At 40.0% G+C, this 13,164-nt stretch overlaps 1 protein-coding gene and 1 pseudogene across 1 annotated transcript in view; one reads left to right on the top strand and one right to left on the bottom strand.

Annotated features, from left to right (window-relative positions):
• The window catches only part of KPNA6 (karyopherin subunit alpha 6), a 64,984-nt gene that overhangs the window by 41,035 nt on the left and 10,785 nt on the right, over window positions 1-13,164 (bottom strand). The window lies entirely within an intron of this gene.
• LOC113599711 (uncharacterized) lies at window positions 11,942-12,089 on the top strand (annotated as a pseudogene).

The raw sequence follows: 13,164 nt of genomic DNA, 5'->3' as shown, positions 1-13,164 counted from the left end.
TGTAGCTTCAAACAATATATATTTTTAATTACATTATCATTGGCAAAACACTCAGATCAATGGAACAGAACAGAGAACCCAGAAATGGACCCACAAACATATGGCCAACCAATCTTTGACAAAGCAGGAAGAATATCCAATGGAATAAGGACAGTCTCTTCAGCAAGTGGTGCTGGGAAAACTGGACAGCGACATGCAGAAAAATGAACCTGGACCACTTTCTTACACCATACACAAAAATAAACTCAAAATGGATGAAAGACCTAAATGTAAGACAGGAAGCCATCAAAATCCTCCAGGAGAAAGTAGGCAAAAACCTCTTTGATCTAGGCCACAGCAACTTCTTACTCAACACGTCACCAGAGGCAAGAGAAACAAAAGCAAAAAAAACCATCGGGACCTCATCAAAAGAAAAAGCTTCTGCACAGTGAAGGAAACAATCAGCAAAACTAAAAGGCAACAACTGACGGAATGGGAGACAATATTTGCAAATGACATATCAGATAAAGGGTCAGTATCCAAAATCTAAAGAACTTATCAAACTCAGAAAACAAACAATCCAGTGAAGAAATGGGCAAAAGACATGAATAGACACTTCTCCAAAGAAGACATCTAGATGGCCAACCGACACATGAAAAACTGCTCAACATCACTCATCATCAGGGAAATACAAATCAAAACCACAATGGGATACCATCTCACGTCTGTCAGAGTGGCTAACATTAACAACTCAGGCAACAACAGATGTTGGCGAGGATGCGGAGAAAGAGGATCTCTTTTGCATCGCTGGTGGGGATGCATACTGGTGCAGCCACTCTGGAAAACAGTATGGAGGTTCCTCAAAAAATTAAAAATAGAACTACCCTACGACCCAGCAATTGCACTACTAGGCATTTATCCAAGGGATACAGGTATGCTGTTTCAAAGGGGCACATGTACCCCAATGTTTATAGCAGCACTATCGACAATAGCCAAAGTGTGGAAAGAGTCCAAATGTCCATCGATGGATGAATGGATAAAGAAGATGTGGTGTGTGTGTATGTGTATGTACACACACATACACACACACATACATACAATGAAGCATTCATTACTCGGCCATCAAAAAGAATGAAATCTTGCCATTTGCAACTATGTGGACAGAACTGGAGGATATTATGCTAAGTGAAATTAGTCAGTCAGAGAAAGACAAATATCATATGGCTTCACTCATATGAGGACTTTAAGATACAAAACAGATGAACATAAGGGAAGGGAAGCAAAACTAATATAAAAACAGGGAGGGAGACAAAACATAAGAGACTCTTAAATATGGAAAACAAACAGAGGATTACTGGAGGGGTTGTGGGAGGGTGGATGAGTTAAATGGGTAAGGGACATTAAGGAATCTACTCCTGAAATCACTGTTGCATGATATACTAACTTGGATGTAAATTTTTAAAAAATTAAAAAAAAATTACATTATCATTATTCCAACATTTGGTCACTTTTAATCTACAAAATCCCTATCCTCTCTCTCAATCCTTAAAAAAAAATTTTTTTTTAATGTTTATTTTTGAGAGAGCGCATGCGCAAGCGCAGGAGCAGAGAGAGAGGGAGACACAGAATCTGAAGCAGGTTCCAGGCTCTGAGCTGTCAGCACAGAGCCCAACGCGGGGCTCAAACTCACAAACCCCAAGATCATGACCTGAGCTGAAGTCGAATGCTCAACCGACTGAGCCACCCAGGCACCCCTCCCTCAATCCCTTTATTTACTTGTGATACTGACTTTGTGAAAACTAGGTCAGTTGTCTTAATGAATGCCTCACATTCTCATTTTTTTGTCATTAATTTATGCCTATCTCCTGTGTTTCCTGTAAAATGGAAGTTAGGTCTCGAGGCTAGAACAGATTCAGGTTCACAATATTTTTTTGGCAAGAACACATACAGGCGATGCTTTGTGTTTCATACTCATCACATTAGGAGACATGTAATGATAGGCTGCCTAAATGATCATAAATTTGGTAAGATGGTAACCAGATCCCTCCTGAAAGTCATCTACAGGGCTCCTGGGTGCCTCAGTTGGTTAAGCATCTGACTTTGGCTCAGGCTGTGGTTCCTGGGTTCAAGCCCAGCGTCAGGCTCTATGCCCTCTCTGGGACTCTCCCTCTCTCTCTGTCCCTATCCTGTTTGCACACACTCTCTCTCTCTCAAAAGTAAATAAACTTAAAAAAGGTCATCTACATATCCTAAGTCTACATTCACTTTGATTTTGTTCTGACATGTTTCTTGAATATTACATATTTTGTGTGTAAGATATAAAGCACAATGAAACGACCATTATTAAAATAGGTATTACCACTATTGTTGAATCTGTGTGCTTGCTGTTCATTCTTCTAACTCTTCAAACCTGACTTCTACTCCTTCTATTCCACAGAAACTGCTTTTATCACGTTCACCAACAACCTCACTGCCATATCTAACAGACAGAAATTTCTGTTCTCTTCTTAAGCCCTCAATATTAATCACTAATCCCTTCTCTTGGAGAAGGTTCTCTCTTGGCACCACTTCCAACCTCACCCAGTCTTCTCAGTCTTCACTACATCTAGATACTGGTTTCTATCTTTACTCTCTTTCTAGGCGATTTCATTCATTCCCATGATAACTTCCAAATTTATGTCCCAAGTGCAGCCTTTTCCCCTGAGCTCCAGACCCATATATTCAACCACGTATCGAAATCTTTACTTTGATATCCAAAACTAGCTCCATTTATAATTTCTGCTCACCCCCCTACCAGCAACAGCATTTGCAAGTTACTCAACCCAAAACCTAAGTAAAAGCCATCCTTGATTCCTTCTCTTCTCTCTCCTCTTTCATCTAATCTCTTAACAAAACCTGTCCGTTTTATCTCTAAATGTATCTTGAATGTATTTACATACCTATCAATTTCTGACCCCCACACCATCCAAGTCACTACCATATCTCACCTGGCTACTAAAAAACAACGTGCCTCTTCCTCTCTTCCCCCTTACTCTCCATCCGTCACCACAATAAAACCAGAGAGACCACTGCTAGGTGTTTAGAGGCTGTTTCCGGGTGTAGTCTTTACATTTCCTGTTTTGTTTCTGCCCACAATGCTCTTCCCTAGCTCTTAGAATTGCTAGGTCCTTTCCTCATTACCCTAACCCAAAGTAAGCTACTCTATTTTTGTCAGAACACCTGTTTTATTTCCTTTATTACACTATTTACAGTCTGTGTCTCTTCTCTTCCGTAGGATGTTTTAAGTTCCGCAAAGGCAGGGACCTTTGTTGTATCTCCAGCATCTATGGTTATCATAGATACACAAGAATTTGTTAATGAGTCACTGTTCAAATATTTATTCAATATTTACTGAACACCTACACTGCCCCAGACACAAGGCTTAGCTGTAAGAGTTGCATAATAAGTGTTCACCAGTAGGTGTAAGGTTAGTGAAGAAATGTACAGCAAAGAAATCTTCTGTGACTGGAGTGAGCAGAATTCCCAAAGGCAGATTTTAGAAGAGTTTCTTCCAGAATTGACAGAAAGCCGAATAAAAAAGAGTTGTAGGGGCATCTGGGTGGTCAGCTTCTGACTCTTGATTTTGGCTCAGGTCTGATAGTGAAGCCTGGTTAGGATTCTCTCTTCTCTCTCTCTCCTCCTTTCCCCTGCTCTCTCTCTATACATAAATGAACAAACAGCACCCCTAAGCCCCACGCAAAAAAAAAAAAACAAAAAAAAAACTTGTAAAACAGCAGGACACGGGGACCTGGGTGGCTCAGTTGGTTAAAATGTCCGATTCTTGGTTTAAGCTCAGGTTATGGTCTCATGGTTTGTGGGATCCAGCACCACGTAGGGCTCTGTGCTGACAGTGCGGAGCCTGCTTGGGATTCTCTCTCTCTGCCCCTCCCCTGCTCGCACTGTGTCTCTCTCAAAATAAATAAATAAATAAAAACTTAAAAAAAGGATAATATACCATGATGTTCACCTCAGTCAAAAAATGAAGTTATTTAAAAAAAAAGGACACACACGCTTCAGAAAAAATTTTAGACTACTAAATCCAGTGACCTTGTCAATGTTGATTCTGTTTGACTTTCTAATTTGTCACTGATGATCACCTTTGCCTTCTTGAAACTCTACCCATGATTCTGACAGCTCCACCCTATCCCCAATCCTCAGATTTCATACTGTGTTCCTCTTCAATGCCCATCTCTTACTCTCAGTGTGCATCAAAGTTCTACCTTTGGTCCTTATCACAGCAGGAGCAGCTCCCGCAAGTAATCTTCCCCAGCTTCAACCTCCACTTTTTAAAAAAAATTTTTTTCCAATGTTTATTTATTTTTGAAAGAGAGAGAGAGAGTGCACATGAATGGGGAAGGGGTAGAGAGAGAGGGAGACACAGAATCCGAAGCAGGCTCCATGCTCTGAGCTGTCAACACAGAGACCTATGCGGGGCTCAAACTGATGAACTGTGAGATCATGACCTGAGGTGAAGTCGGACGCTCAACTGACTGAGCCACCCAGGTGCCCCTTCAACCTCCACTTTTATACCAAGAACCAAATCCCTACTGTCTCAGCCTCCTGCCTGAAAGTGTATTTCCAAATGCCTACTATTGGCTATATCTCCACCTCACCCTCTCTTTAAGCCAGTTACTTCTCGTATCTTCCCTAGTTCAGTTAACGCCATTACCATTCACCTGGCTTTAGAGTCAGCCATGAACTTCCTCCTCCCCAAGCTTCAACAGATAAACAGATTTTTACCTGTGCCAGAGTCTCTCCTTAACCAAACTCTATCCAGCCCCCTTTGAAACTTTTCTCAACTAGGCCTCAACCATGGCCTAATAATAGTTGAACAAAACACTCATGGTTCCTAGGATGACCCTAGCCCCCTGCCCTTAAAGTGCCTGCTTAAGAAAATCTCAAGGTTGCAAAGAGTTTACTGTTTGTTCCACCAACACCTGAAAACAGGGCCCCTGTCTCCCAGGCTCTGTGGGAGGGTAGGAGTCTAATGTCAGTAAGCACCAGTTAGCAAACCCAGATGGGTTTCAGATAGGCCAACCCTTCTTTCTCACATTTTGTAATTTTTCACTTCCCTGACTCTTCTGAGCCCCCTTTCTCTGCCCCCTCTATTCTCTGATCCTCCCTTCAAAATGCCCAGTTACCCCTGTACAAATCGAGGTTGAATTTAATCCACACTTTTCCCTGTTGCAATAGTATGTTAATGATTAAAATCTGTCCTTGTCACATTAACTAGTATCCAGCTTTGTTTATCTGTGAGTCGTTACCCCAAAATGGTTCCAACTGACAACTTCCAATGACACTGTTGTACTTTACAACCCACCACCTTTCACTTCTAAACTATTAAATCTTTGAGAGCAAGAATCCATGGCACAAAGCACACCACGAACATGCTCTCAAATGTTCCATTCAACATCTTAAACTTCAGTTTTCCAAAGGATCCAAAGTGGTTTACAATAAATTCAACAAAATAAAAATACAAAAACAAAAATCTGGGATAGAAATATACCAATTTGTATAAAAAACAGAAGCGATGAATACAAACAAGGATGACCCAAAGAATCCATTATTAAAATTGATCTGAATTTTGACATGTCAGCTGCTTGGCAGCCAAAACAAAGCAATGAGCAAACACTTACATAATTTTCATTATCCATGATGGTGACTTTTAAAACACAAAAGTTTAAAATTTTGACTTTTCCTTTTTTGGCTGCTGGTGCTGCTGACGTCATATCTAAGAAACTACTGTCTAAGCCAAGGTCATGATTTACTCCCAATTTCTTAAAAGAGTTTTATGGCTTTGACCCTTTACATTTGTCTTTGATCCACGGAGTTAATTTTGTATATGGTGTAAGGCAGAGGGGTCCAACTTTATTCTTTTGCAAATGGACACCTGTATATAATTTAGGCATTAAATATAATACCTAGCACATGAGGATAATAAAAATAAACCAGTGATCCACACAAGTTCTTTCTTAATGAATTTATCTTTAATTGCGATGCCTTCAAAGTTAATGATTTTTATGATTAAACCAATCTATTAAACCAAGAAACTGCCGCAGTATACAACAAGTTCATTTCCTGTGTCAAGTTTCTTACTTCTGTGTCCCACTAGGAGACTTCTGTCAGACTCCCCAAAGCAGACAAGCATCATGATGCTCCTGCCAAGAAAATCATACATCTGTGTCCTTACTGCTAGATGTGAAGCCATCTTCTTGAGTTCAGCCCAGAATGCTTTCCAAAGTCTCTACCCATGATGAAAAGGTTTTATCTACTAAATCCAGAGTAAAAGCCAAGATCTCCCTTTTGAAAGATCTTTGAAATATCCCAAAGTCAATGTTTAACCTCCATAGAAGGAAAATTCAAGATTTTTCCAAGGAAATTCATATTTAACTGGTAATAATTTAGTAATGATTTGCTTAGCTCCTAAGGCTAAACTCATACAGAACCCCCATTTTAGAGGTAGGGAGACCAAGGCATAATTTACAGAAGGACCCAGCTAATTTAATGGGTCTAATCCAGGTATTTCTAAAGCCAATGCTCTCTCCATTACATACACTTAATAGCATACTAGCCACAAGGGGACTCCCTTGTTATTTTCTGGAAGAAGTGTCAATGTTCCTTCTATCCTAACCATTGCCTGACTCAATCCCTTAAATGAGGTGTGGTCTGGTTCTTGCCAGGAATAGGGAATACAAATATTAGATAACAACACTGATATGAACAGAAGTAGAAAACTGTAGGGACTGGCAAGTGGTTAGGCAGTCATTTCAAGGCTGTCTGCCACCTCAAAGAAAAACCGAAAACAACCATTTGAGTTAATCCTCCTTGTTTTAGAAGCCCTCCACCCTATTTGTGTGTGTAGGAGGGAGTCACGGTGGCGGCAGTTGCATTGATGATATCAAGTTGAAGGAAATAGGATGAAGGGAGATAAACGTCATTTAAGTATGGTGTAAGGTTTGAAAATGTTTTCAAGAAGTTCAACATTATGTAAATGGACAGAATGTCTTTAAGGGTTTGTATTAGAAAGATATAGTAGGGCGCCTGGGTGGTTCAGTTGGTTAAGCATCTGACTTCGGCTCAAGTCATGATCTCATGGTTCATGGATTTGAGTCCCGCATGAGGCTCACTGCTGTCAGCATAGAGCCTGCTTCGGATCCTCTGTTTCCTTCTCCTTGCCCCTCCCCTGTGCTCGTGGGCAAAGCCCGCAAGTGCTCTCTCTCTCAAAAATAAATAAACATTAAAAAAAAAAGTAAATAAATAGCTAGGCTGAGAAAAGGCAGCTGTGCTGGATGGACCACCAAAAGGCACACTGGAAACACTGTGGTACTGGTGAAAGGGGCTACAAAGCCAGACAAACTGATTTCTGGTCTTGCTACTTAATAAATGTACAACCTTGGATGTCATTTATCTGCATCTCAATTTTCCTACCCTTACCCTGTCTACTTCAGAGTTATGTTGAAGAAAATTGAGAACATACATGAAAATAATTTAGGATTAGGTTTGGTAATAGCTTTTCAAACTTCTCAAATTTCTCCCCGGCAGTTCATGACCAGGAAATATGGCCAACAAGGAAACAGTGTGAAACAGGTAGGACAGCATGAGGCTCTCAGGGTGTTATCTGCAAGCTTGTCAAAAATGCTAGTCATCAAGACAATGGGAGAGGCTCCTCTACAGGACAAGTGGGTCAGTCCAGAATGGGGTCATACTAAGGCTACTTCTATTCTGGCAGATCCTCACAGGAGTGGGCTGAGTAGTCATCACTCTAGGAAACAAAGTTGAGTCTATAAACTAGGTGGTTTGGCTAAAAGACCACATGGGGAAACTTACGTGCATACACAACTATGTATTCAAAGCTCAAGGTCTAAGTGAAGTATGGCACACTGAAGTACTGAATCAACAAGGTGTTGACAGTCCCAGACACTAGTTCTCTAATACTGATTTTCCTATAAATTTATTAGTCCTTTTGGCTCTTGAGTCTATATGTAAGTGCAATGGTCAGACCTAGGGGTGGGAAGTAAGGGGTGATGAGAAACACAGGATAGGACTAGGATAGCTACAGTCCAAACATTTTTTTCTCCAAAAGAAAACTTCCAACTATCCTTTATAGACTGTGCAGAATATGGCAGCTCTCACCTTCTTAGAGAGACCCAACTGCCAATACCACTAAGTGCTACAAGGAACTAAGATGAATTAAAGTAGAGAAACCAAAGAGCTCAACTTCCATTTAAGCCAACCCCCAAATATTCACTTAATATCTCCTAAGCACTCACACTGTTCAAAATATCAAGAAAAACTTAGGGGTACCTGGCTGGCTCAGCCAACAGAGCGTGCAACTCTTGATCTCGGGGTTGTAAGTTTGAGCCCCACATTGGGTATAGAGATTACTTAAAAATAAAATCATTATATGGCACAAAAACAGACATTCAGATTAATGGAACAGAATAGAGAACCCAGAAATGGACCCACAAACATATGCCCAACCAATCTTTGACAAAGCAGGAAAGAATATCCAATGGAATAAAGACAGTCTCTTCAGCAAGTGGTGCTGGGAAAACGGGACAGCAACATGCAGAAAAATGAACCTGGACCATTTTTTTACACCATACACAAAAATAAACTCAAAATGGATGAAAGACCTAAATGTAAGACAGGAAGCCATCAAAATCCTCGAGGAGAAAGCAGGCAAAAACCTCTTTGATCTAGGCTACAGCAATTTCTTACTCAACACGTCACCAGAGGCAAGGGAAACAAAAGCAACAATGAACTATTGGGACCTCATCAAAAGAAAAAGCTTCTGCACAGTGAAGGAAACAATCAGTAAAACTAAAAGGCAACTGATGGAATGGGAGAAGATATTTGCAAACGATATATCAGATGAAGGGTTAGTATCCAAAATCTATAAAGAACTTATCAAACTCAAAAAACAAACAATCCAGCGAAGAAATGGGCAAAAGACATGAATAGACACTTCTCCAAAGAAGACATCTAGATGGCCAACCGACACATGAAAAACTGCTCAACATCACTCATCATCAGGGAAATACAAATCAAAACCACAATGAGATACACCTCATGCCTGTCAGAATGGCTAACATTAACAACTCAGGCAACAACAGATGTTGGCGAGGATGCGGAGAAAGAGGATCTCTTTTGCACTGCTGGTGAGAATGCCAACTGGTGCAGCCACTCTGGAAAACAGTATGGAGGTTCCTCAAAAAACTAAAAATAGTACTACCCTACCCAGCAATTGCACTAATACAGGTATGCTGTTTCAAAGGGGCACATTGCACCCCAATGTTCATAGCAGCACTATCAACAATAGCCAAAGTATGGAAAGAGTCCAAATGTCCATTGATGGATGAATGAATGAATAAGATGTGGTGTATATATATACAATGGAGCATTACTCAGCAATCAAAAAGAATGAAATCTTGCTATTTGCAACTATGTGGATGAACTAGAGGGTATTATGCTAAGTGAAATTAGTCAAAGAAAGACAAATATATGACTTCACTCATATGAGGACTTTAAGATACAAAACAGATGAACATAAGGGAAGGGAAGCAAAACTAATATAAAAAACAGGGAGGGGGACAAAACATAAGAGACTCTTAAATATGAAAAACAAACAGAGGATTATTGGAGGGGTTTTGGAAGGGGGGGATGGGCTAAATGGGTAAGGGGCATTAAGAAATCTACTCCTGGGGGCGCCTGGGTGGCTCAGTCGATTGAGCATCCGACTTTGGCTCAGGTCATGATCTCGCTGTCTGTGAGTTCAAGCCCCGCGTGGGGCTCTGTGCTGACAGCTCAGAGCCTGGAGCCTGCTTCGGATATTGTGTCTCCCTCTCTCTCTGCCCCTCCCCCACTCATGCTCTGTCTCTCTCTGTCAAAAAAAAACATTAAAAAAAAAAATCTACTCCTGAAATCTTGTTGCACTATATAATAACTGACTTGGATGTAAATTAAAAAAAAAAAAAAATTAAATAAGATGGTAAAAATAAAATCATTATATATAATTATATAATTTACATATATTTATGATACTTAATATATATTATATATTTATACACTGTAACTTATATGTAAATTTATTGTGTATTTATATAAATATATTATACATTTCTATAAATATATCTACATATACACATATTGTATACATATATTATACATATATATGTACATATATAAAATCCAAATAATCTCTAAACTGACTCAAATAGAAAAGTAATTTATTATTCATTTTAAAAAATGTGTGTGCCAGGCACTGTGTAAAGGAGTCTGCCTTTAGGAAGCTTTACAACTTACTTTACAGCTGTCATAGCATTAAGAATATAAAAAGACAATGAATCTAAGCATTCAATGAGTTCAGAAGGTGGGAGTGAGAACTGTCTGTCCTGAGCGTAAGCTCTACAGTGGTCTTTGAAGGCTAGATGTTAATATTTTGGAGCCGGGGGGCAAGAAACAGGGAGAGAGAATTTTAACCATGTTCAGTGTGGAGCCCGATGCAGGGCTTGATCTCAGGACCTTGAGATCATGACCTGAGCCAAAACCAAGAGTCGAATGTTTAACTAACAGAGCCACCCAGGTGCCCCTAGATGTTATTATTTCTAAAGGTAATAGGGGTAGGGAGGGAAAGCAGTTCACCAGGAGCAAAGACTACAAGATTAGAAGGCCCAAGATTTATTTGAGGAACAAGAAGTTTGATTAGAGAGGTATAAAAACAAAGGTCCACAGCAAAATGTCTCTGAGTTATAACAGTGAACTTCTGACTAGTTGGCCTCTATTCTGCAGCACTATGCTGCTCCAGCCTTAGTCACTGAACAAGGATGGTTCTGCAAGTCTGTAGGTTGGATTACACAAATCTCTCTGATTAGCTCTTTGTTTTAACTTTTAGTAATCTGAGAAAGGGCTTTTCCAAGAGCCCTTCTGACAAATTAAAAGCAGAGATTTCTCTAACCTATATATAATAATCCAAAAAGGAGGAGCCAATTTTGGAAGGCAATCTTCGAGGCCCCATATATATATAAAGGGCCCAGGACAATACAGTGGAGTGCCAGATTGAGAGGCCACACAAAGGGAATCCTCTCTGCCAATGTTGCCCCTCAAATCCTATCAACGCCTTCCAATGTGAGGTAGTGGGAAAGAAGGCCAATTTGGGAGACAGGTGATTTCTTCTCAGCTCCTCCTCTAAAAAGGCCTCACTGCCCCATAAGGGCAATTCCTAGGAAGTTATGGTCAAAGAGGACAGCTATATTCTCCTGCTTTCCATAACAGGTGGTTTTTACTTTTCCTTTCTCCTGACACTGTAGCTCCTTTCTCTTAATCTTTATTCTTCCACCTTCACTCCCTCCAGAGGTAGGCTGTAGGAACCAATGAGCCAGAGTTTTAAAAAAAGGGCCTATTCTCTACCATTTACTTCACCCCCAAATAAGCAACTCTAATCACATCTCATTAGACAATTACTGCCTCTTTGGAAGATGGTGATAATTTCCAAATCTACATCTACAGTCCACACCTAATACCCAAGAGGTACCTTCCAACCATAACCCATAAGCATCTTTTTAAAAAGCGTGTTTTAAAAAAAAATTTAGGGGTGCCTGGGTGGCTCAGTCAGTTGAGTGTCCAACTCTTGATTTCAGCTCAGGTCATGATCTTGCAGTTCATGGGTTTGAGCCCCACACTGGGCTCTGTGCTCATAGTGTGGAGCCTGCTTGCCATTCTCTCTCCCTCTCTCTCTGCCCCTTGCCCACTGGCACATATGCACGCTCTCTCAAAATAAATATATTAAAAAGAATTTAAGTTATCACTTTTCCCATAAATCTGCTCCTTATACATTTCTCTTAATTCACAATCCACAATCCCTTATTTCAAATTCTGAATTCAACAGAGCTCTGAAAATAAGGTTTTTAGTAAATATAGCTTCATCGCTTCTCGGCCTTTTGGCTAAGATCAAGTGTAGTAAATATAGCTTCAAAACACATTTACTAAAACTTGAACAAAACACGAGATGACAGCCCTTCTTTGTCTCACTTAATGGTTTGCTACAAAATATTAACAATAATTGACTATATATATAGAACTCTATCCCACACCCTGCTGGATGTGCTATCCAACTTATATGCACTATAATGCCTTTTAAAATCTAAATAATTAGAATTCTGAAATATCTGGCTTAAATGGTTTCTTCAAGACATGCATTCTCAATGGGGTAAATACTGCACCCAGAAGGGTGAAACTGGTTCATGGGGAGTGGGAAGGACCTAGATATTACAATGGTATGTGGTGCTCCAAAGTGCAACATTATCAATAAAGTCTTATTTCTTAGTATTTAATTTCTCTCATTGGATTTTCTTGAGTATTACATGAACAGTATTGACACTAATTTCATGAAAGGCAGACAATAAGTATGCAAGATCTGTACTACAAATCTATGGTGAACAGATGGCTATGACGGGGGCACTTTCTCTGGACTAACCACTGGGTCCTGAAGTCACACGAGAGGTGGCTTATGCATGACTGTCATGCCTGTGGATGTTATTTAATATGTTTGATACTCAGTGCTTTTGCGTGTGACAAAGGTTTTGGTAATTAAAGTTTATATTTTGTTATTTAATTCCACAGACTAAAATCTGTCATGATTCATTATGCCAAGTATTGAAAAGAGAAATGTCAACGATAGCTAAAGGAGTGTCGAAAAGCTAGTTAAGCTGTAAGTTTTTCCTATCAAGCAGTTTAAAAGTTCACCAAAAATAGGGAGCCTGGGTGGCTCAGTCAGTCGAGCATCCAACTCATGGTTTTGGCTCAGGTCATGATCCCAGGGTGGTGGGATCGAGACCCTCCTCAGTCTCTGTGCTGAGCATGGAGCCTGCTTTAGAGTTTCTCTCTCCCTCTGTCCCTCCCTCTGCTCGTGCTCTCTCTCTCTCTCTAAAATAAATTAGGTAATAATAACAATAAAGTTTGACAAAAAATAATTTTAAGAAAGTGATTTTTTTTTTAATGTTTTTATTCACTTTTGAGAGACAGAGAGATACAGAGTGCTAGCAGGGGAGGGGCAGAGACAGAGGGAGACACAGAATCTGAAGCAGGTTCCAGGTTCTGAGCTGTCAGCAGAGAGCCTGACACGGGGCTCGAACCCACAAACTGCAA

The sequence above is a fragment of the Acinonyx jubatus genome, chromosome C1 (assembly GCF_027475565.1).
Source record: "Acinonyx jubatus isolate Ajub_Pintada_27869175 chromosome C1, VMU_Ajub_asm_v1.0, whole genome shotgun sequence".
Lineage (NCBI taxonomy): Eukaryota > Metazoa > Chordata > Mammalia > Carnivora > Felidae > Acinonyx > Acinonyx jubatus.
This window is presented reverse-complemented; position numbering and strand designations above follow the sequence as displayed.